The sequence below is a fragment of the Cynocephalus volans genome, chromosome 3, assembly GCF_027409185.1.
Source record: "Cynocephalus volans isolate mCynVol1 chromosome 3, mCynVol1.pri, whole genome shotgun sequence".
NCBI lineage: Eukaryota > Metazoa > Chordata > Mammalia > Dermoptera > Cynocephalidae > Cynocephalus > Cynocephalus volans.
Window position 1 is genome coordinate 166,877,384 of NC_084462.1, and position 25,183 is coordinate 166,902,566.

The window sequence follows — 25,183 nt, forward strand, 5'->3', positions numbered from 1 at the left end:
TGTTCCCATAGGAAGGTATCCAAAAGGAAGCAGTTGCTTCAAGCAAATATCTGGGTCCATCTTCTTGAGGAACTGGGAGGAGACAAAGAACAGGAAACTGTGTCAAAGGTAACTAAGTCTTGCTTTTGGTATGAGAAAGTCCAATTTGTATTAAAAATGGATTCCAAGGCAACATAAAATTATAAGAATTCACTACAATGTGGATTTCCAATTTTTCCAACACTATTTGTTGAAGGAACTGTCCTTTCCATATTTTACCTGTTGTGTATTCTTGGCACCTTTGTCTAAGGTCAGTTGACCATATATGCATGGATTCATTTCTGGGTTCTCTATCCTGTTCCATTGGTCAATATATCTGTTTTTTATGCCAGTTCCATACTCTTTTTATTACTATAGCTTTGTAGTATATTTTGAAGTCAGATAGTTTGATGCCTCCAGCTTTGTTTTTCTTGCTCAAGATTGCTTTGGATATTTGGGGTCTTTTGTGGTTTCATACGAATTTTAAAATTTTTTTTTCCTATTTCTGTAAAAAATGTCTTCAGAATTTTGGTAGTGATTGCATTGGATCTGTAGATCACTTTGGGAGGAATGGACATTTTGACAATATTGATTCTTTTGATCCATGAACACAGGATATCTTTCTGTTTGTTTGTGTCTTTTTCAATTTCTTTCATCCCTGTTTTATAGTTTTGAATGTACAGATTCTCCATCTCCTTGGTTAAATTTATTCCTGCACATTTTATTCTTTTTGATGCTATTGTAAATGGGATTGTTTTGTTAATTTCTCTTGATTGTTTTATTAATTTCTCTTTTGGATGGCTTGTTTGTGTGCAGAAACACAACTGATTTTTTCATTGTTGATTTTGTATACTGCAACTTCACTTAATTTGTTTATTAGTTCTGACAGTTTTTGTTGGAGTCTTTATGTTTTTCTATATATAAAATTATGTCATTTGAGCTAGTTGATAATAGGAGCTCAGTTTCCAATAAAACAAAAAGGTAATGCAAACTGGTTTTTTAGCTCACTTGGGAGAGTGTGGTGCTGATGACACCAAGATCAAGGGTTTGGATACCCACACTGGCTAGCTGCCAAAATGAAAAAAATAAATAAATAAAAGTGCTTTCATAGCAGTATCCATAGAAGAGTTTTGTTATTCCAACAATAGGCACACTTCTTATCAACAATGAAACAATGTTTTGAGGGGATCTTTAAGTCAAGACTATTGCCTACTTTGAACCTGGAGGGCACAATTTTTCTTTGCTATTGTAAAATGAGAAGTAGATTTGCATTTAAGCTTTGAGCAGGTTTTTTCACCTCGTTGAATCTCACTTTTCTCACTTGCAAAGTAAGAAAAAGAAAAACTTCTTTGAAAGACTACTGTAAAGATTAATGCTAATGCATGTAACCTGTGAAATACAGCTTTTGGTACACTGTGATCTCTCACTAAGGGAGATATGCTTATTATCATTATCAGGATTTATCCTCAATGTTCATTCTCTGTTTACTTTCAGTGACCTTCATCCAAGATATAATGGTTAATTTATGGGATGACTTTTTGACTTTCCCAAAATGTACTGAGATGATCAATTGATTAGACAGAGACCCTCAAATTACATTTTCCTCTGAAGTAAATTTTTTCCAATTTGCTGAATGTTAGGAAAATAATAATAGGCATAACAATTCTATAATATAGGTAGTGGAATGATATGTTTTGGAATATATATCTATGCAATAAAATTTTGTATGATTGAGAGTGATTTCTCAAAGAATTTTACGTTTTACAGTTGGAGATAAATTCTGACATCAAAAAAAAAAAAAGCCTGATGTTCAATTTCAACCACATTCTTCACTGATCTATCACAGGCATGTTCCTCAAGTTTCCCCTGGAGAAACAAAGCACAGACCATTGTGATCATCAGCCAAAGAGAATGAATAATGATTTTTAAGAACAGAATCTTGCAAGCACAATGATAGGTCTTATACGTGAAAAAGAACAGTTCATTCTTTGCTCCTCTGTTTTGGAGGAGTGTGGATTCCTCAATGATTACCGTTATGATGATGCAGAAAAAAACAAATCTGAAAGTTGCCTTTTCTTGGTATGACCAGTTTCTCCACATTTGGGATATATATATATATTTTTGTTGTTTAACATCATGTTCTTCTATCTTATTCATGTTCATTAATCTTATTTAATTAAGCTTATTTTAAAAATTATTCTCCTATTTCTTATTGAATAATATATGCATATAGGTTGGGCTCTTACAGCAACATTGCTAACATTAACGAAGCCACTCCAGCTTCATTAAAGGTAAGTGTGACACTTACCTTTGCCATTTTCTTTGTCTTGTCATTTGTCCCTTTTCTCATAAGGATCAAAATTTTCCCCTATTTACTAAAACTATTTACTCTTATCTGTTTTCCCTGTTGACTCTTTGGAGAAAGACGATTCTTTTCAAATTTTATTCATTCATAGATCACTGAAACTCATTTAACTCTCACCTTGGAACATGAGACTATTTTTAATATTATAAGAATAAAAATAAGTAAAGTTATCTTGATTAGTGGGTAAGGAAAGATCAAAAGACAGAACAGAATCCAACCAAACATGTAGCATTTTGGTTCAGGAAATAGTCAATTGCCCCGTTCTTCATTCCTGTCTTTACTAGTCCATGCCTTAGAGACCCAACAATTAATTCTGAAGAGATGTTGAAATTTCACCTAATTGTGGTTTCTTTGTCCATCAGTCTTTCTTTTCTTTCTGTCCAGGGATCATTGCACACTCTTCCTTTCATCGGTCTCTGCCATGACCCAGGGCCCAGTGACTGATTACATCTTAGCAAGCTGGTCGCTGCGTTTCTGGAGCCACTAAATACTCCATTTAAGTGGCAAATCCTAGTTCCATTTTTTATCTTTATTTTGCTGATGTGGGGGCCCTGTAAGTGTATCTTATGAATAGTTTAGCGTCCTCAGGAGTAAGCCATATTTCTGTAATGCTTCATATGTCATCTGCTCCTTTGTCACACACATGGCTCCAATTTTAGTACTTTATTTCTAGTTGGCCCAACAATTTCGTTTATTTTTCCCTGATTGTATCAATTTATTTTAAGTCTCCTATTTCTGTGTTTGGATTTCTACCCCTGTCATTCCCACACCCTTTGGGTTTGTAATTTTGTTTTTCTATCAAAATATTTGATCTGATTCCTCCCTGTTCTTTTTATCCTCATCTGGGTTTCATCTTAATATTTCTTTTTTTTATCCCTACAAAGTATTTTCAATGCCCCATAAACATCAACCGACTCTTTTTGAACTAGCCGTTTTGAAGCAGACTTTCAGGTTTTCACATCACAGTAACTCCTTGTAAAAATTTACAGCCTTTGTGGTGAAGACTTGGACTGGGGAGGAGGGCTCTGGTCAGTTTGAGTCAGAGATCATCTCAAGCAATGACCACTCTTACATTCTGCCATACTAAAGATCACCCTTCCCTACATGAGCCTGGCTTAAGATGTTCACAAAACAGAGAATGGAGGAAAAAAAGGCAAGAGAAAGGATAACAAAGAGACGAAGAACAGCTTTATCTCTCTTTAATCATCTTTGGATACTGCCATTCAAATCGTGGTTCAGGAATGTCTTTGACCCAAAGAAGATTAAAAAAAAAAAAAAAAAGGCATAATCCATTCTGGCTTCAAATGTAACTTAGTTTAAGTTATATAAAAAAGGGAATAGCGATATTTTGTTTGCTTAAATATATTAAGTGTAATAGCATTCTATTAGCTTCTGCTGATGACGATACTTATTAAGTTCTCAACATGTGTAAGATTTAGGATGGAAACCGTCATCATATGAACAGAAAAAGGATCAAATTTGGACTATTTATTTTGTTCCACTCCCAACTCCATTCACAAATTCTTCTCAGCTAGAGCATTTATGGACATAAACTATTTTTTCTATAAATTTTTTTTAAGCACTCTGCTATCCTTATTTTCATGTTATGGTATCTGTCAAATATCTTTGTTAGATATATCATGAATTCTTTTTTTATTTTATAACAGCTTGCCGGTATGGGGATCCAAATCCTTGACCTTGGTGTTTCCATCGCCATACCCTCCCAAGTAAGCTAGCTGGACAACACTGTCATAAATTCTTAATTTTAAATATTTTGTTCCATTTTGGAACAACAGAGCTATAATATATTTTTATGCAATTGAGCTTATGAAATAAATACATAGCTTCTCTCTCTCTCTCTTTTTCACATGCGCATACACACACACAGAGACATACAGTTAAAACTAGTTAGTTGGTTATACACAAAGTCAAAGGTTCTGATACATTGTATTCTCTCAGTTAGACTCAACCACAAAAAAGACCCAACGTGCACTTGGTGCTTACTAAATATCAGACTCTATGCTCTATATTCATGATACCAAAACAATAAGACAACTAGTTCTCACTAATAGTGAACTTTCAGTCCAACTTGGGAGGTAAACTGGTGCATTAAAATTATCTGCTAATGTTTCTAAATACTATAGTATTACAAAGGGTCAAATGTCTTGTGAGCAGAGAGTAGAGGATGGGCCATTCTATTTGGAGAATTCAGGTAAAGAACAAACAAGAGCGTGTAATTCTGTAAAGAACTTGGGCATATAATCAAATTGACCTGGATTTTAGTCCAGTCTTTCAATGTAACATTTGTGTGACCTGACCTCTACCTTAATTAATGTTCTTAACTGCAAAATACAGCAATAATTACTGTCTCCAAGGAATGAGTTGCTTTGAAGAGAAGTGATATGATGTATAATAACTTTCTAGGAAAGTTTTGAAACACAATAGGTGTTCTCTCTCTCTCTCCTGTAAAAAGACTAGGGAGATGGAAAGCATGTGGTTGTAGAACAATAGTTTTCTTATGGCTGGAACAAGAAGGAGCAAGCCAGGGAGGGTCTGCACACAATGATCAAAGTTTGGACAGGGCTAGATTGTCATATCAGATGGTCGGTCTTGAGAACTGAAAGCATCTATAACCACTCAGTTTATGGCTCGCTGCGTAAACATGACTTTACTATTTCAGAAAATCCTGCCCAGGGAGAAGGAATTATAAATAACATTATCACTTGCTTTAGGAAAAATCTACTCATCTGGACAACTTGCATCTATCAGTATAAATGTCACCTTCTCAGAGTACTGGACTCATCCAACAATTGTCTACACTTGTAAAAATGACTAAAATATTTGTCTCCAGGATCTATCAGTCCTAAAGTACTGTATCGAGGCTCTTGCTTGATCTCAGCTAGATTCTGACATTGATGGTCCACCTTAACCATCCCCCTGCCTGCTAAACCCTATAAATAATCTACCTTTGGCCTTCCCATTTTGAGATGCTATTGAGACTACCAAAGCAGTGATTTTCCTTACTGTAGTAAGCAACAAACTTGACTTGCTTTATTATAAAATTAATTTATATTTTTTTCTGGGATTTGGCTGTCAATAGATTATAATTTCTTTAAAAACCAGTTTTTTTTTTGTTTGAAATTTGTATTGTTCCATGAATTTTGAATTATTAAGAGTGTAGGTTTGGCAGCAGGGGAATAATAAATGAAAGAAAAAAGAGAAGAGAGGCAGAAAAATCAGGACAAAGCCCATTCAAAGCATCTAGGAAAAAGCCAGTAAATTGAACTGCAGTCGTGGTAATGCAGGTGAAAAGAGGTGAGCAGATTAGAGTGACACATCTAATGGAGGATCATCAGCAGGGCTTTCAGGGATAAGATTTAGAAGGAAGAAAGAAGTAGTGTTATGTGACTCCCAGGTTTTGAATCTTTAAAACTTGGTGAATTAGTGAACTCATTTACTAATTAATAGAGACTAAAGATGTAAGAATCATGGGGTGAGGTAGGAACATGAGATTGGTGCTTAATTGCTAAACTTGAAGAGTCTATAGAGGTGGATCTCAATCAAGAGCAATATTGCCATTTCTCCCCAGAAAAGGGACATTTGGCAATGTCGGGAGACATTTTTGGCTGTAAGAACTCAGGGTATAGTGGAACTCATATCTAGTGAGTCACTGCATAGTGGTACCAGGAATGCTGCTAAACATTTTACAATGCACAGGACAGCTCCCACAACAAAAAATTATCCTGCCCAAAATATCAATAATGCCAAGATTAAGAAACACTACTCTATAGGGACAAATATTTAACAAAAATTATTTGTTAAGATACTCATTGAATTAATTGCATTAATATCTAAGCATAAATCTAAGACAGTTTGTTATGTTAAATAAAATTCATAGGAAGCCACTGATTTTGACTAAGTACAACAAACCACACCGATATGTTTAGTCACAGTAGCTGAGCTTCAGTTAATTACAAGAGGCTCTGTAACCAATGAACCAATTAAGCTATAACTAATCAAATTGTCCCTATACCTCACTTCCATTTTCTGTAAATGCCACCTGATCACGTCGTTGGCTGGAGTTCTTAAACCCTGTTCTGGTTCTAAGGGCTGCCCGATTCATGGATAGTTTTTGTTTCTGTTGTTTTTGCTCAAATAAATGTGTATAAATTTAACTTTGCTTAAGGTTTTTCCTTTTTAACAATGACAAGCAATAGAAAAGTGGTGTCAGAGACAAGAACATTTTATCATAATAAAGAACAGATTAGTCGTTCTCTCTGAGCATACATACACTGGTCCTCTCTGGGCCTTGCCCTTAATTGTTTCCCTCACCAGCGTGACCCCTTTCTCTAATTGCCATATTCTGCAATCCTACACACCTTCCAAGACTTGTATCCAAGGCCATATTGTCCAATAAGCCTGTCCAGATAGCTCAGCTTTACCCCCTTGTGAAGGTCTTCTCTTCTCTGTCTTCTTACAGTGCTGTGTATACATGACAGTCCTGTGTCATCAAGTCCTTTTTGCTAATATTACTACCAGCACTTCATTCTCTCTAGTTTATTATGTTTTTCGTTTCTCATGAGGCGCATTCGTAACTCAAATTTTTATTTCTTTACTTTCTAGGAGGGCACTTCCATGCACAGAGTAGGTCTGCAGCACGTGCATTCAGGATCGAATGCCTCTTCCCCACAGTGATAAAGCCACATTATTCTGCAAGTGTCTGCGAATGTAATGTTAAAGGAAAATTATTGAAAACAGATAAAATCATGATTCTCATATGGATACGAAATGAGCACAGGTTAAAGATTTTTATTTAACTCATTAATTAATGGAGGGGCTGGGCCGATGTTACAATTGGTTCAAAGGAGAAGTCCAAAAGTGTAAATCTATCTGGAGAAAAGGCTGTTGAAAGGAATTTACAAATAGATGAAAAGTGGCCTTTCTATGGGGGAGGAAGAAGGCAAGGCAAGTGAACCTCCTCCAAACAGAGCATATTTGCACGTGTATGGACAGTACTTATTTTGTTCTGCTCTCAGTTACCCACAACTTACAGAGTTGCAAAGATGCTCCCAGAGAATTGAGTCAGAAAAGCCTGAAGGGTTTGCTCTAGACAATTCATAGATGTCTCTTGAAGCACACATTTCCATTACAGTTATAATTACTTACCCCGAATAGAAGTCTAAATCTTTCAGATTAAAAAAGTTTGCAGAAGAGAATGGTCATTAGGTTTGTTCTAATCTATTATATTTTTTCTCCCTCTAACTCTCTCTTTTAATTCCATTGCAATTTTGTGTAATAGAATGACTTTAAAACCTATAAAATACTACTTCAAATTTGGTTTTTATGTAATAGATTGTGCAATTTTGTGGCATTTAAATATCACGATTGAGTGATGTGACTTCCATTTATTTGACAAAAAAATTATTTTATGGTAAATGAAGATTAAGTTGCTACTCATTTCTTCAGAAAAAAATATTGAACTGGTATTGGAAAGGCATTGAAATGTTCATGTACATATGTTTGATTGTACCAACATCAATTTATACCTATACTTCCCATTACATTAGTAATAACTTTAAAATGGCTAAAAATTAGTGAACTAATCTTTAAAATCATTTACAATAAAAAGTATTTTCTATATAGTTTCTTAAAACACTGTAAATTTAAGATTAGGCCTTAACATATTTCTCCTCCATAATGTTTCCAATTATTTTTTGGCCTGACCATTTCATCTATTGCTTATATTAATTTATAATTTTTCAGATTGTGTCAGACAAAGCTCAGATCCCACTGTTTACTCCAGTAGTAATATCCTCCAGATTTTGTGTTCAAAGCCAGGGACCACACAAACACTTTATTTAAGATGTTTTTAAAGCTCTGACACTTGCAAATTTTAGTTTCAAAATTCCCTTTCAAGCTTGGTATTATATCTCCCTGAACAGTAATCCTTTTCCTTTTCTACATTCTATTTTTCTTCTTGAGGATAAACCAAAAGCACCAGAGAGATTATATTCAGACATTAAAAAATGTCTCTCCTTTATTTCAAGAGGTGCCAAAACCTTTTAGGTGATTATACTAGTTTATGATCAAAGCTCCTAGGATAAGTAAGTTTAAAAATAAAATAAAATAAAAAGAGAGAGAAAGAAAAAGAAAAAAACATTAAAACAGACTTACTGAAAGCTATTTAACTAAAATCCCCAATGACTGAAAAAATTTTCAAAGATGATGATAATGATCATGATAATAATAAAACTTAAGTTTATTGGGCACCTCTTACATACCAGAACTTTTCTAAGTGCTTGACACACTTACTTCATTAAAACTTTTTTAAATTTATTTTTTATTAGCATATTCATTATTACAAATCATACTTATTCTTTATGCCCCTTATCCAATCTCTCCCCTACCCCCTCATTAAAACTTCACGTGATAGAAAGTATTTAAAATATTAACCTCTGCTTTTTGTTTTGTTTGTTAATAACCCATTACTCATTCTTTCGTGTAACTGGGATGGAATTTTATACTTTCTTCTCTCCAGTTAGGGTAGTAATAACAGACATGCAGGAAAGAAGACTCAATGCTTTATTTCTGAGTTTTAAGTAAACATTTGAATTCTTGGCACAGATTTTGCATGAAAGAAAGGATTTTGAGGTTTGGTATGGTTTTGTTTCTCAGAATCAAAATCTAGGGCTTGGAATGACTAAAAGTGCAAAATTTATGTTATAAACAGTAGGCACTGATGAATGTGTGATCAGCAATAGTCAATTTTCCTCTATACTCAGTGAGAAGAATGAAATGCATTAGACAATTGAGAAGATGACTTTATTCAGGCTGTTGCAATAAGGAGGAAGTTCATTAATGAGGAACATCTTAAAGACAAACAGGGAGACTTGGGATTTTATAAAGACAGGTAAAGAGGGGAGTCACAGGCAAAGGTGGAGGCTGGTCTACTTGGGAACATGTGAGGGGAGCATGGTCCTTTGCTATTAGCCTTTTATTTTTTTTTTATTATTTTTTTTTTTTAAATTTTATTTTGTCGATATACATTGTAGCTGATTAATGCTCCCCATCACCAAAACCTCCCTCCCTTCTCCCTCCCCCCCTCCCCCCCAACCATGTCCTTTCTGTTTGTTTGTTGTATCAACTTCAAATAATTGTGGTTGTTATATCTTCTTCCCCCACCCCCCGGTTTCTGTGTGTATGTGTGTATGTGTGTATGAATTTATATATTAATTTTTAGCTCCCTCCAATAAGTGAGAACATGTGGTATTTCTCTTTCTGTGCCTGACTTGTTTCACTTAATATAATTCTCTCAAGGTCCATCCATGTTGTTGCAAATGGCAGTATTTCATTCGATTTTATAGCTGAGTAGTATTCCATTGTGTAGATGTACCACATTTTCCGTATCCACTCATCTGATGATGGGCATTTGGGCTGGTTCCAACTCTTGGCTATTGTAAAGAGTGCTGCGATGAACATTGGGGAACAGGTATACCTTCGACTTGATGATTTCCATTCCTCTGGGTATATTCCCAACAGTGGGATGGCTGGGTCATATGGTAGATCTATTTGCAATTGTTTAAGGAACCTCCATACCATTTTCCATAGAGGCTGCACCATTTTGCAGTCCCACCAACAATGTATGCGAGTTCCTTTTTCTCCGCAGCCTCGCCAGCATTTATCGTTCATAGTCTTTTGGATTTTAGCCATCCTAACTGGGGTTAGATGGTATCTCAATGTGGTTTTGATTTGCATTTCCCGGATGCTGAGTGATGTTGAGCATTTTTTCATATGTCTGTTGGCCATTTGGATATCTTCCTTAGAGAAATGCCTACTTAGCTCTTTTGCCCATTTTTTAATTGGGTTGCTTGTTTTCTTCTTGTAAAGTTGTTTGAGTTCCTTATATATTCTGGATATTAATCCTTTGTCAGATGTATATTTTGCAAATATTTTCTCCCACTCTGTTGGTTGTCTTTTAACTCTTTTAATTGTTTCTTTTGCTGTGCAGAAGCTTTTTAGTTTGATATAATCCCATTTGTTTATTTTTCCTTTGGTTGCCCGTGCTTTTGGGGTCGTATTCATGAAGTCTGTGCCCAGTCCTATTTCCTGAAGTGTTTCCCCTATGTTTTCTTTAAGAAGTTTTATTGTCTCAGGGTGTATATTTAAATCCTTAATCCATTTTGAGTTGATTTTAGTATACGGTGAGAGGTATGGATCTAGTTTCATTCTCCTGCATATCGATATCCAGTTATCCCAGCACCACTTGCTGAAGAGGCAGTCCCTTCCCCAGTGAATAGGCTTGGTGCCTTTGTCAAAGATCAGATGGCAGTAAGTGTGTGGGTTGATTTCTGGATTCTCTATTCTATTCCATTGGTCAGTGTGTCTGTTTTTATGCCAGTACCATACCTTTTTGGTTATTATAGCTTTGTAGTATAGCTTAAAGTCAGGTAGTGTTATGCCTCCAGCTTTATTTTTTTTGCTGAGCATTGCTTTGGCTATCCGTGGTCTTTTATTGTTCCATATAAATGTCTGAATAGTTTTTTCCATTTCTGAGAAAAATGTCTTTGGAATTTTGATGGGGATTGCATTGAATTTGTATATCACTTTGGGTAGTATGGACATTTTCACTATGTTGATTCTTCCAATCCAAGAGCATGGAATATCTTTCCATCTTCTTGTATCCTCTCTAATTTCTCTCAGCAGTGGTTTGTAGTTCTCATTATAGAGATTTTTCACCTCCTTGGTTAACTCAATTCCTAAGTATTTTATTTTTTTGGTGGCTATTGTAAATGGGCAGGCTTTCTTGATTTCTCCTTCTGCATGTTCACTATTGGAGAAAAGAAATGCTACTGATTTTTGTGTGTTGATTTTGTATCCTGCTACTGTGCTGAAATCATTTATCAATTCCAAGAGTTTTTTTGTAGAGGTTTTAGGCTGTTCGATATATAGGATCATGTCATCTGCAAACAGGGACAGTTTGACTTCATCTTTTCCAATCTGGATGCCCTTTATTTCCTTCTCTTCTCTGATTGCTCTGGCTAGTACTTCCAACACTATGTTGAATAGGAGTGGTGAGAGTGGGCATCCTTGTCTAGTGCCTGTTCTTAAAGGAAAAGCTTTCAGCTTTTCCCCATTCAGGATGATATTGGCAGTGGGTTTGGCATATATGGCTTTAATTATGTTGAGATACTTTCCCTCTATACCTAACTTATAGAGGGTCTTTGTCATGAATGAGTGCTGAACTTTATCAAATGCTTTTTCAGCATCTATAGAGATGATCATATGGTCCTTGTGTTTGAGTTTATTAATATGGTGTATCACATTTATTGATTTGTGTATGTTGAACCAACCTTGCATCCCTGGGATGAATCCCACTTGATCGTGATGAATAATTTTTCGTATGTGTTGCTGTATTCTGTTTGCTAGTATTTTAGTGAGGATTTTTGCATCTATATTCATCAAGGATATCGGCCTGTAGTTTTCTTTTTTGGTTATATCTTTACCTGGTTTTGGTATCAGGATGATGTTTGCTTCATAGAATGAGTTTGGTAGATTTGCGTCCATTTCAATCTTTTGGAATAGTTTGTAAAGAATCGGTGTCAATTCCTCTGTGAATGTTTGGTAAAATTCTGCTGTGAATCCATCTGGTCCTGGGCTTTTCTTTGTTGGGAGCCTTCTGATAACAGCTTCAATCTCCTTTATTGTTTTTGGTCTGTTCAAATTTTCTACGTCTTCACGGTTCAGTTTTGGGAGCTTGTGTGTGTCCAGAAATTTATCCATTTCCTCCAGATTTTCAAATTTGTTGGCGTATAGTTGTTTATAGTAGTCTCGAATGATTCCTTGTATTTCAGATGAATCAGTTGTAATATCGCCTTTTTCATTTCTAATTTTTGTTATTTGAGTCTTCTCTCTTCTTTTTTTTGTTAGCCATGCTAATGGTTTGTCAATTTTATTTATCTTTTCAAAAAACCAACTTTTTGATTCGTTGATCTTTTGAATTGTTTTTTGGTTTTCAATTTCATTCAGTTCTGCTCTGATCTTAATGATTTCTTTCCGTCTGCTAACTTTAGGATTGGATTGTTCTTGTTTTTCTAGTTCTTTAAGGTGAAGTGTTAGGTTGTTCACTTGCCATCTTTCCATTCTTCTGAAGTGAGCATTTAATGCAATAAATTTTCCCCTCAATACTGCTTTTGCAGTATCCCACAGGTTTTGGTATGATGTATCATTGTTTTCATTAGTTTCAATAAACTTTTTGATTTCCTGCTTGATTTCTTCTTGGACCCATATGTCATTAAGTGGAATGCTGTTTAATTTCCATGTGTTTGTATAGTTTCCAGAGTTTTGTTTGTTATTAATTTCTAGTTTTAATCCATTGTGGTCTGAGAAGATACATGGGATAATTCCAATTTTTTTGAATTTATTGAGACTTGATTTGTGACCTAATATGTGATCTATCCTGGAGAATGATCCATGTGCTGATGAGAAGAATGAATATTCTGAGGTTGTTGGGTGGAGTGTTCTGTAGATATCTGCCAATTCCAATTGGTCTAGAGTCTTGTTTAGATCTTGTGTTTCTCTACTGATTCTTTGCCTAGATGATCTGTCTAATATTGACAGTGGAGTGTTCAGGTCCCCTGCTATTATGGTATTAGTGTCTATTTCCTTCTTTAGGTCTAATAGAGTTTGTTTTATAAATCTGGGTGCTCCAACATTGGGTGCGTACATATTTATGATTGTTATGTCTTCTTGATGGATCAGTCCTTTTATCATTAAGTAGTGTCCCTCATTGTCTCTTTTTATGGTTTTTAGTTTAAAGTCTATTTTGTCAGATATAAGAATAGCCACTCCAGCTCGTTTTTCTTTTCTGTTTGCATGGTAAATCTTTTTCCATCCTTTCACTCTTAGTCTGTGTGAATCTTTATGGGTGAGGTGGGTCTCTTGTAGGCAGCATATAGTTGGGTCCTGCTTTTTGATCCAGTCAGCCAGTCTGTGTCTTTTAATTGGGGAATTTAAGCCTTTAACATTAAGAGTTGTTATTGAAAGGTGTTGATTTATTCCTAGCATTTTATTGGTTGTTTGGTTGTCTTAGGTGTCTTTTGTTCCTTGCTTTCTGATTTACTGTTTGGTTTCTTTGTTTGTTGGTTCCTTAGGTTGTAGATAGTGTTTTTGTTAGCTTGTTTTCTCTTCATGAATGCCATTTTTATTGTACTAGCGGGTTTAGATTTTTCTTAGGTTTTTATGGCAGTGGTAGTTATTTTTCAGGAACCAAACCCAGTACTCCCTTGAGGATTTCTTGTAAGGGTGGTCTTGTGGTAGTGAACTCCCGCAGTTTTTGTTTGTCTGAGAAATATACTATTTGCCCCTCATTTCGGAAGGATAGCCTTGCAGGGTAGAGTATTCTTGGCTGGCAATCTTTGTCTTTTAGTATTTTGAAAATATCATCCCATTCCTTTCTAGCTTTTAGGGTTTATGATGAAAAGTCTGATGTTAACCTGATTGGGGCTCCCTTATAGGTGATTTGACGCTTCTCTCTTGCAGCTTTTAAGATTCTCTCTTTGTCTCTGAGTTTTGCCAATTTGACTATGACATGTCTTGGAGAAGGCCTTTTTGGGTTGAATACGTTTGGAGATCGTTGAGCTTCCTGGATCTGAAGATCTGTGATTTTTCCTATACCTGGGAAGTTTTCTGCCACTATTTTGTTGAATATGTTTTCAATGGAATCTCCATTTTCCTCCCCTTCTGGAATACCCATGACTCGGATATTTGAGCGCTTGAGGTTGTCTGATATCTCTCTCAGATTTTCTTCCATGTCCTTGATTCTTTTGTCTTTCTTTTTGTCTGCTTGTGTTATTTCAAACAGCCCATCTTCAAGTTCAGAGGTTCTCTCTTCAATTTCGACAAGCCTGCTGGTTAAACTCTCCGTTGTGTTTTTTATTTTGCTGAATAACTTCTTCAGTTCAGCAAGTTCTGCTACATTTTTTTTCAGGACATTGATTTCCTTGTATATTTCCTCTTTCAGATCCTGTATACTTTTCCTCATTTCATCATGATGTCTAGCTGAGTTTTCTTGTATCTCATTCAGTTTCCTTAGAATTATCACTCGAAATTCCTTGTCAGTTATTTCAAGGGCTTCTTGTTCTATAGGATCTAGAGTATGAGATTTATTAACTTTTGGTGGTGTACTTTCTTGATTTTTTGTATTTCTGGTGTCTTTTTTTTGGTGTTTATTCATTGTGGCAGGGGGTTTCACAGTCCACCGGTTTAAGACTAATGACTAACTAGGATGTTGCTGTGGTTGCCAATTTGGTATGGCTCCCGCCGTGACTGCTCAGTTGGCCTCTAGTGTCTTGTGTGTGTGGTTGCCTCGGGTCTTGGGCTTCTCCGGGGATCCACCTTTCTAGTCAGCTTGTACTCTGCTGGGCTGGTGGATCACGTACCACAGGGTGTGTGATCTCTGTTGAGCTTTCACTTTCTGTACAGGACTTCTCCCTGTTCCGTGTGCTCTGGCCCAGGCTGTTAGATCGTGCAGTGGCGACCCCACCGGGTGTGTGGTTTCTGTCGAGTCTCCGCCTCCCTGGCCGCACGTCTCCCCTCTCTGTGCACACTGTGCTGGGCTGGGGCGTGTCTTCTGCACCCCTCGTCTATCAGCTGGGCCTTCAAGACCCTGTTCAGCACCGCCTCGCCCAGGAAGTCTACCAGGTTTCTGCTAGGCACAGACAACCGGTCTCTCTGGGTGCCTTTGTAGCACTGTGTAGATCTTTCTGGGGTCTTGTTCACCTTTGTATCCCCCCGGTATAAACCGAGTCTAGTGCCCGCCTGCAGCCTGCTCTCTGGCAGGTTCAAGCGGACCTGGGAACTCTCCTACCACACTATTCCCAACCAGAAATTCGTTAGGCTTTTTTCCAAACTGGTGGTCGCAGAGATGGTATCTGCCTCCCAGTAACAGGAAGTTTACCGGGCCGGAGTCCAGGGTGTGGTGGAGTGACAATCGGCCCGCCCGTACTTCCTAGCCCTCCCAAAACTGGTCGGGACGCCCCACACCCCCAGCCCTGCCAGAGAACCGCGGAGGGAGTGGGAGAGGAGGTCGGCCCGCAGGGTCCGGAAAGCCCCGCGCCAGGCCAAGCAAATGGGCTCAGTGATGGCCGAGCAGGGCGGAGCTGCCCGCACCTGGGAAAATGGAGGCAGCACCGTGGCAGTGAGTGGCCTGGTGGTGCAGGCGGGAGCCGCGTGGGCATCCACCCCCCGAACAGAGCTGTGCCAGGGATCACTCACAGTGCTGTGCCAGGTCGGGCGCTCGCTCTGTCTCTGGTTTGTTGCCTTCCGTGTTCTCGGCGCTGCCGCCTCGGGCTGTTCAGTCGCGGCGCCGCTCGGGCGCTCCCAGGAATCTTCTTTAATGCCGGCCTGAAACCTCGAATCCTGAATAGGGCAGCTGGCCGCCTTCAGTGTGGCCCCAGCCTCCGGGATCCTGGCTGCATCCACAGCAGCCCTGGCGCCGTGTTCCCTGTTTCAAGACTCACTTTTGCAGCTAAGAATCAGTTCTTTTCCTGCTCCACACTTCAAAGCTGTTGCCTGTAAATGAGGCAGCCTCTCCTGCCGGGGGCAAAGTGGCGTTGAGCCCCCACGACTGGCCAGCAGCAGCAGTCCTCCCTTAAGAGATGGCCAGAGGAAGGTCCACAAGTTTCCCGGCTGCCTGAGGCCCAGTGGCCACCTTTTCCACCTCAGCTACTCCGCGCTAGCCGCCGCAGCCGCCGCCATCTTGAAACTCCTCCTCCCTATTAGCCTTTTAAAGACAAGAAAGGGAGGGAGGGATTTCTTAACCTTCACTGCTTCCCTGTAACACAGATAAAGCTTAACATTGTCACACATTTGAAAAATGCCTTATGGGCTGGGATTAAGAGGTAGAATCACAGAAGAGAGCAAAAGAGATAAATGATTCTGTGGCCATTGTGAAGACACCTTGTGCCTGAGTCTCTCACACACGCATCAGTGCCATTAGGTCAAAATCCAAATTTGAAATGTGGGAAGGATAGAACACTGAGATGAGTGTGAGGATCTGAGAGCAGGGGAGATGTGTGTTATTGGTAAGTGCAGCACCATGTCTCAAATGCACTCTCCCAGCCTCCCACGCCCCTTCTCCCTTCCTGCTCTCATCCCCAACTGCTGTAGAGCTAGCTGGGCATCAACAGAATGGACACACAGCAGAGTGTGTCTGTCTAGAACAAATAGACACAACCTCAGCAGCCCCAGCATGCTTACACAGAGATGCAGAGGGATGCAATTTTCTGGCAAACGCAAGGTAGGAATCTGGTCTCAGTTTAACAATTCACACTGGGTATCTTGCACTTTCTTGTTGTGCTAAGAGACTCCTTTGAAGCTGCTAGCTCCCTCAGCATCTTCCACACACCTCTTAAGGAACACAGGAATTGCATTCATCTTTGTCTGTCTATCATTAATGTCCAATTAATTTGAAAAAAAAAAACAAAACTTAAAAGATCTATGAGAATATTGATGATTCACTTAGATCACAGTTTCTCAACTTTAGCACAATTGACATTTTGGGCAGGATGATTTTTTGTTGTGGGGGACTGATGGTTATCCTGTTTATTATAGGATATTTCACAATCAATATCTCTGACCTATACCTACAAGATGCCAATCCCAGTCATCACAATCAAAAACAACTTTTCCAGCCATGGTCAAAATGTCTTTTGGTTGAGAACTTAAACCACTGGTTTAAATTATGGATTGTCTTTGAAAGTGATTTATTTAAAAATTGGAAGGTGAAACTCTTTTGGCCAATGAAAATTATAGCGAATTTTCTCTGGGACTTCCATCTTATCTTCATATACTCTGGCTGCTGTAATAAAATGCCATAGACTGGGGAGCTTAAACAACAGAAATTTACTTTCTGGTAGTTCAGGAGGCTGGGAATTTGTGATAGTTAATTTTAAGCATTGATATGACTGAATTATGGGGTACCTAGATAGATGGCAAAGCATTGTTTCTGCATGTGTGAGTGAGGGTGTTTCTAGAGGAGACTGGTGTATGGGTCAGTGAATTGAGTGGGGAAGATCTGCTCTCTATGTGGGAAGCACCACCCAACTGGTTGGTAGGCATGACTAGAACACACTTATTATCGTGCCCTTGGATGTCAGAATTCCAGCTTCTCTGGCTTTTGGACTCTGGAACTCACACAATTGACTCCCGGGGTTCTCAGGCCTTTGGGCTCAGATTGAAATTTATGCCATTGGCTTTTCAGGTTCTGAGGCTTTGGGACTTGGACTGAGCCATGCTACTGGCTTCCCTGGTTCTTCACCTTGCAGATGGCCTGTCATGGGACTTCTCAGCCTTCATAATCTTATGGGACAATTCCTCTAATAAATTCCCTCTTATTTATCTATATCTAATATATATCTAACCTATTGGTTCTGTCTCTCTGGAGAACCTTACCTAACACAGAAGCTCAAGATCAAGGTGCCAGCTTATTTAGTTCCTTGTGAAGCTTGGCTTTCTGGCTTTCAATGGCCACCTTCTTGTGGTGCCTTCATGTATGTGGAGGGGGGCGGAGAGAGAGACAGAGAGAGAGAGAGAGAGAGTGCTCTTTCCCTCTTTCCCTCTTTTTATAATGACTTTAATTCCATCAGATTAGGGCCCCACCTTTATGACCTGACCCTATCTCCACATAAGGTCACATTGGGAATCAGGGCTTCAACACATGAATTGGGGGAGGGAAAGAGGACAGAATTCAGTCCATAGCACCATCTGAGAAAGTATTTTTTTCCCTCCACTCCTAATAGGGACTACAAAAATGGTGGCTGGTTCTCTGTTTCTGCCTTTTATTATGGACATATGAGGAGGTGATTCATGGATCTACTCTACTTATGCCACCCCGAAGGGAGTATCTAGCCCACTAATGATGAAGATTGAGGAGTAGAAACAATTTTTAGTATCTCTCCCTAGAATAAATGTATTCCAGCGCACTACCACTTGCACATTTTTCAAGCCTCAGTTCTAACCTGCAGCTCCCTAAGCAGTAATTAAATCCATAAGCTGCCAATGTACATTACTGGACAAGAGATCAAACCAACACAGCTGAGACTGATTTTCTTCCAAGACTTGGTTCTAGGGTTACCTGTAGGAAACTCAATTGATGGTTTGTTCTGTTTCACTGCAGAAAGAAGTCTTCAGTCTATATTTATCCAGTAGTGAGGAGAGAAAAGGGCCTTCATCAGGTAGGGATGCAAGATGTTACCTGTCTACTTCAAGGAGAGACCCAGAATAGATTTCCCTTATGAAGGGCCGACATATCTTATTTTGCCATAAAAGGGAGAGATTGAAAGAAAATCCACATGAAGGAGTAGTAACACTTTAGAAGCTCCAGGTTTTCTATATAGAAAGAGCATAGGGGTGAAGATTTTCTGGGAAAAATGTCAAGAAAGAGTATGGACGCATCTTGAAGCTGCAGGTATTTTTGGCCCATGACTGAGGACAGGCTGTAGTAGGACAGGGCCACCACAGTCGATCCTACACGAAGACTCAGAAGGAGGACTGTAAGACAAGACAAAAGGTCCAACTCCAGCACAACAACTTGAGAATGGCTCTGCTGACCCAACAATTTAATGAGGATATCTCACTGCCTGAGCTTCAAGACCTCACAGGCTCACTTGTGTTATCCCCACCTGAAGATGACTTCCAGCCTAGCCCCAGGATGGTCCTGAGGTTAGGTCACTGTAAAGCTAGCTTGATGCATATATACCTTTGTGTCATGTTGGCTCAGGTTTGTAAATCGTTAATATTGGACTGAGCAGAGTGTGTCTCTCTTTTCATAAGATTGTGACTTCCTTGAGGAAAAGAATTCTGTCTTTTCTTCTTGAGTCCTCTATACTTAGAAGAGTAGATAAACAACTAAATCCTTCTGGTGGCAAAATGAAAAATTGTTTAGGTGTATTAGTGACTCTCTGTCAAGTTGCTAGATAAAAAGCACAAAATTCAGTTCAAAGGAGTAATTTTTTATTTGGAAGAATGAGAATAAAAGTTCCATAAAATATCATACTCGTCTTGGTCACAATTGTATTTCTGGTGATGTGACTAGTGCCTGGCAGGTATGCAGGTGTCACCCAATAAATATATGTTAAGTGAATTAAAGATTTTATTCCTTAGCCTATGACTAGTAGATGTGAGATCTCTCTATATATTTTTAACTTTTATCAAATAAGTTTTTTCAAGGACGTTTTTTATGATTTAATTAGACATGCCCATGGATTTAATTCTGCTTCTTCTCAGTCTCCTTATTTTCCAATCAACAAAAAATCTTTGAAAATTTTCTGTAAGGAAAACTCCATGGAAGGAAGGCAAAGCCCTGAGAGGTTCTGGATTCTGGATCAAAGGAAAATTTAAAAGAAAACTTAGTCTTCTGATCCCAAACTGAACCCTAAGGTAAAATATATAACTCTCTGCCTATTTTAATTGGCAAAGTGAGCAGATAGTCAATATGATGGATTGTCAAGAGCAGGGCATTCATTTCAGTGCTGATCAATACCAGACCTGCCTCAGGGGAGAGAGACTGCCACTAAAGCTATGCCACCTGCTCCTAAAACCACTTCAAAAGGAAAAAAGGAGGAGGGAGGTTTTCTTCACACAATGTAAAGCTGGCTTCTGAAAAGGTAAATATGTATAAATTGGGGGGAAAAAAACCCCACCAGTATCTTCCCCTAAGAATGCTAATTGATGAAACTCACTGCATTTTATCTAGAGGTTTTCTAGAAAGCTACATGTATAAAAAAAAGATAGAAAATATTGTCCTCAATTTAATTCATAAAATTAAAAATTTTTATTTAGGCAGTTTAGTGCTATAAGAAATGCTCAAATAAAAGTATACCATATGCCTGTTTAACCATTAATAGTGTTCAATCTTTCTTCCCATATATTATCACAACTTGACTCTTGAGCATTTGGTCAGGCAAATTTGGTGAGTTTAATCAGACAAAGATTGTTATTCCCACTTGGCAAATATGGAAATAGAAACTCAAAGAAGTTAAATGATTTTATAGAGCGCACAGAGCTAAAATTTTAAGAGTTAAGACAGAAAAGTAATGACTTTTTGCCTATATTAGAAAAGAAGAAAAATCACACACAATGATATCTACTCAACCAAAATAAATTAGAAAGAAAAGCAAATGAATACAGAAAGTGGAAGAAATAAATAGTAAAAAGTCATAGCAGAAATTACTGAAAAGAAAACAAAAATAACAGAGAAAATCAACAGACTGAAAAGATGAATCTGTGAGATGACCGATAAAATTTATAATTTATGAGGAAAAAAAAGGGAGAGTACTGAAATCAAGAATGAGAGAGGTGGCATCACTACAGACTCTACAGATATTAAGGGGTTAATATGATGTAAACACTATGAACAACGTTATGTCAATAAATCTGACAAATTATATTGAATGGAAAATTCCTTGAAAGGCAGAAATTACTAAAGCTTACTTAGCCAGAACTAGATAACCTAAAAGTTGACTATGTATTAAAAGACTTGCAATTGTAGTTAAAAATCTTCCCACAAAAAGTTTCGGTCCTAGATGGTTTTACTGGTCAATTCCACCAAACACCCCAAAACATTTAAGAGAAGCATATATTTCCAAATGCTTACTGAGGCAATTATTACTGATACTAAGACCAAACAACACTATTATAATGGCCATTAAGTTCCAACACCTGAATTTGGGAGGGGACACATTCAAACCACAGTACTATATACATGAAAAGATACTATTATGACCAAGTGAGGTGTATCCAAGAAATGCAAGGTAGGTTTAATATTTTTAAATGAATCAATGCAATTTACCAAATTAACAACTGAAAAAGAAAACAAAATCAAAAACAAAACAGAAACAAATGAATACCTCAACAGACACATAAAAAGCATTTGATAGACAATATTCTTTTCTTTTAAAATCTCTCAGCAACCTAGGAATAGGAGACTTCTCCAATCTGACAGAAAGCATCCACTAGAAACATACAGCAAGTACCATACTTAACAGTGAAAGACAGTATTTTTCCCCTATGATCATGAAAAACAAAAAGGTGTCCACTCTCACCATTTCTATTCAACATGATACTAGAAGTTCTTGATGGAAATCAAGCAAGAAAAAGAAATAAAAATATCTAGACTTGAAAGGAAGAAATTAAATTGTTTTTATTCTCAAAAAACATGATTATCTATTTAGAGAATTTGACAGAACCAGCAAAAAAAAGAAAAAAAAAGCTACCAGAACTAATAAGTGAGTTGTACAAGATGGCATGATGTAGAGAAATAGAGTTGGGTGTGGTAAGTCTATCCCAATAGAATACTGGCCCAAACTGTTAACACCTTCTAGGACAGTAACTCCTAGAGGCTCCAGATTCACTTAATTATGTTATACCCAGTAAGTCATATGAAAGGCAATATATCCCTTTCATCTTTTCCCTCGCCTCATTTCTGCTAGAAATGATTCTAGCCTTGGCATCACTTAAAAATCTTGCTGGTAGGATACATAGATGAATATGTATTATCTGTCTGTACCTAGGCACCCACTTCTCTATGTCTCTCTGTCTCTTCACCTGGACAAAGAGAGCCTTCTTGCACCTGCTCTGCATCTTTGCACACAGACTCCACTTGCTTTGCTTTACTTCAGAGCAATGCTGAAGGTTAATTTGCTTACATAAGCAGTACTGAAGGTTACTTTGCTTACGTAAGCAATACACGTTAAAACTACCTGTAAAAACTGTGGGACTTCCTTTGCTTGCTTAAATAAGCAATAAACCTTAGGACTACCTGTGAAAATGGGCACCAGTGGGATGTGTTTGAACTTGTGATACCTGGAAGCAGGAGGACTAGAACCAAAACATTATATATAAGATAAATACACATAAATCAAATATATTTTTATATAGTAACAACTAACAGATGAAAATTAAAATTTGAAAAGAAAAATGCCACTTTCAACAGCAATATGAAAAACTCAGAGATAAATCTGACAACATATTTGAAATGCATATAAATTGAAAATTATAAAATATTGCTAAGGGAATTTAAAGAAGACAGAAATAAGTAGAAAGATATATTTTGATTCACTGCAATTGCAATAAAAATCCCCTAGGCCTTTTAATTGTAGAAATCGACAAATTGTAAAATTCATATAGAAATATGAAGGACCTAGAATGCCCAAAACAGCTTTTAGAAAGAAGAACAGAATTAGAGGACTTATATTTTCTGATTTCAAGACTTACTGTAAGCTGCAATAATTAAGACAGCATGGTAAAATTGATTTTTTTACCAAGTTGCAAAGGTACTATAGTAAAGATTATTTTTCAACAAATAATTCTGAAACAATTTGATATACATATGCAAAAGTATGAACCTCAATCTACAACTCACATCATATACAAAAATAAATCAAAACATATCATAGATCATAATATAAAGGTGTAAAATGATAAAACTTCAAGAAAAACATAGAGCATCTTCATGAACCTGGGATTTGACAAATATTTCTTAGATATAACACCAAAAATATGATCAACAGTAGAACAAACTGATAAATTTCATCAATATTAATAATTTCTGGTCTTTAAAGGACACTGATAAGAGAAAGAAAAGACAAGTTACGAAGGGACAAAATACTTGCAGATAATGAGTACTTGATCTTCATAATTTACAAAGTCCATATTACAAATTTGCCTACTTACTAAATTTTTAACTCCCAAATCAATATTTGTGGCACTTTCTTGGTCAGTCATGGATATTCATAGAGCAGTGAAAAATCTTAGTTTTCCCAAGCACATATTTTCAGCTGAGGTCAATCAAAGCAACTCTTTGCCTTTTTGTTTCAGTTCTAATACTGTAAAAGTGTCCTTTTTTTCATGGTATACTTAGTGCCATGTTTTTCACAATTTTGTGTTCTTTGTTGGTGGTTTTTGCTGCTTAAAATGGCCCCCAAGAGTAGTACTGATGGTCTGTCTAGTGTTCCTAAGCATAAAAGTCATATGCCTTGGGGGGGCGGGGGAGAGTATATGACTTTGTTAAGCTTCATTAAAGCATGAATTATAGTGCTATTGACCATGAGTTCAATGTTATTGAATCAACCATATGTATTACATAAGGTGTCTTTAAATTGAAATGCACATAAAATAAGTTTATACCCTGATTGGTTGATAAAAATATTGTGACCACTGGCTTGTAGGAACCTAACTAACACTGTATTTACCCTAGAAGGAAAGGTGCAATATTTGCTAATTCAGTGTTTGTGGCGACTTTATAGAACCCAACTACCACAGATAATGAGAATCGATTTTATCTGTTAAAATATTTGTATATACAATATTAAAAAATTTTTTTAAAAAACTCAAAACAGTAACAGTAACACAAAAAACAATAAATATGGGCAAATGATTTGAACGGACATGTCAACAAAAGGGATAAAAGCAAATAAGCATATGAAAGATGATCAACATTTTCAGTCATTATGGAAATGGAAATTAAAACCAAAATAAGACATCAATGCACACCTCCTAGATTAGCTAAAGTTAAAAGCATGTGGAGGAACTGGAACTCTCATACACTGGTGGTGGAAATGTAAAATAGTACAACAAAATAGTTTGGCATTTTTCTTAAAAATTAAACGTAAACCTTCTGTATGATCCAGTCATTCCACTCCTAGGTATTTGCCCAAGTGTAATGAAAACATATATCCATACAAAGACTCGTACACGAATGTTCACAGAAGCTGTACTTATAACAGCCCCAAACAGGAAACAATTCATCAACAGATAAATGAAAAACAAAACAAAACAAAAAAAACCTGTGGAATACGCTAAAATGGAATATCTCAGAACTCAGAAGGAACAAACTATTGATACACAGCACAACATTGATAAAATTCACAGTGCAGAGTGAAAAGAAACCAGATTAAAAAAGAGTGCAGGTCACTTCTCCCCTCCCGCCCTTGCTCCAAGCTCCCTGCCCACGGTCCTCTCTTTAGTCCTCAGCTGCCACCTCCTCAGCCACCCACCCTCATCTCCGAGCTTGGAGTCAACACCTGAGCCTTACGTCTGAGAAGTTCAGGGTACTTCGTACAACTTCTGCCACTCGGGCCGTGAGTCTTGCAGCACATTTGTAGGCAGTGGGTACCATCCGGAAGAAACTGGTGATTGCTGGTGATGGACCCTGTGGCAAGAGGTGCTTGCTTATAGCAATGATCAGTTCCCAGGGGTGTATGTGCCCACGGTGTTTGAGAACTATGTGGCAGATATAGAAGTGGATGGAAAACAGGTAGAGTTGGCTTTGTGGGACACAGCGAGGCAGGAGGATTATGATCACCTGAGGCCCTTCTCCTACCCAGACACTGATGTTATATTGATGTGGTTCTCCATTGACAGTTTAGAAAACATCCCAGAAAAATAGACCCCAGAAGTCAACCATTTCTGTCCCAACAGGCCCATCATCCTGGTTGGGAACAAGGATCTTTGGAAGGATGAGCACACAAGGTGGGATCTAGCCAAGACGAAGCAGGAGCTGGTACAACCTGAAGAAGATGGCAGAGAGGTATGGCAGAGAGGATTGGCACTTTTGGGTACATGGAGTTTTCAGCAAAGACCAAAGATGGAGTGGGGGAGGTTTTTGAAATGGCCACAAGAACTGCTCTGCAAGCCAGACGTGGGAAGAAAAAATCTGGGTGCTTTGTTTTGTTGAAACCTTGCTGCAAGCACAGCCCTCACGCGGTTAAGTTTGAAGTGCTGTTTATTAATCTTAGTGTATGA

General features: G+C 37.7%; 1 pseudogene; it reads left to right on the forward strand.

Moving 5' to 3' along the window:
- Positions 1-1,968: 1,968 nt before the first annotated feature.
- Positions 1,969-25,183, forward strand: LOC134372788 (transforming protein RhoA-like; annotated as a pseudogene).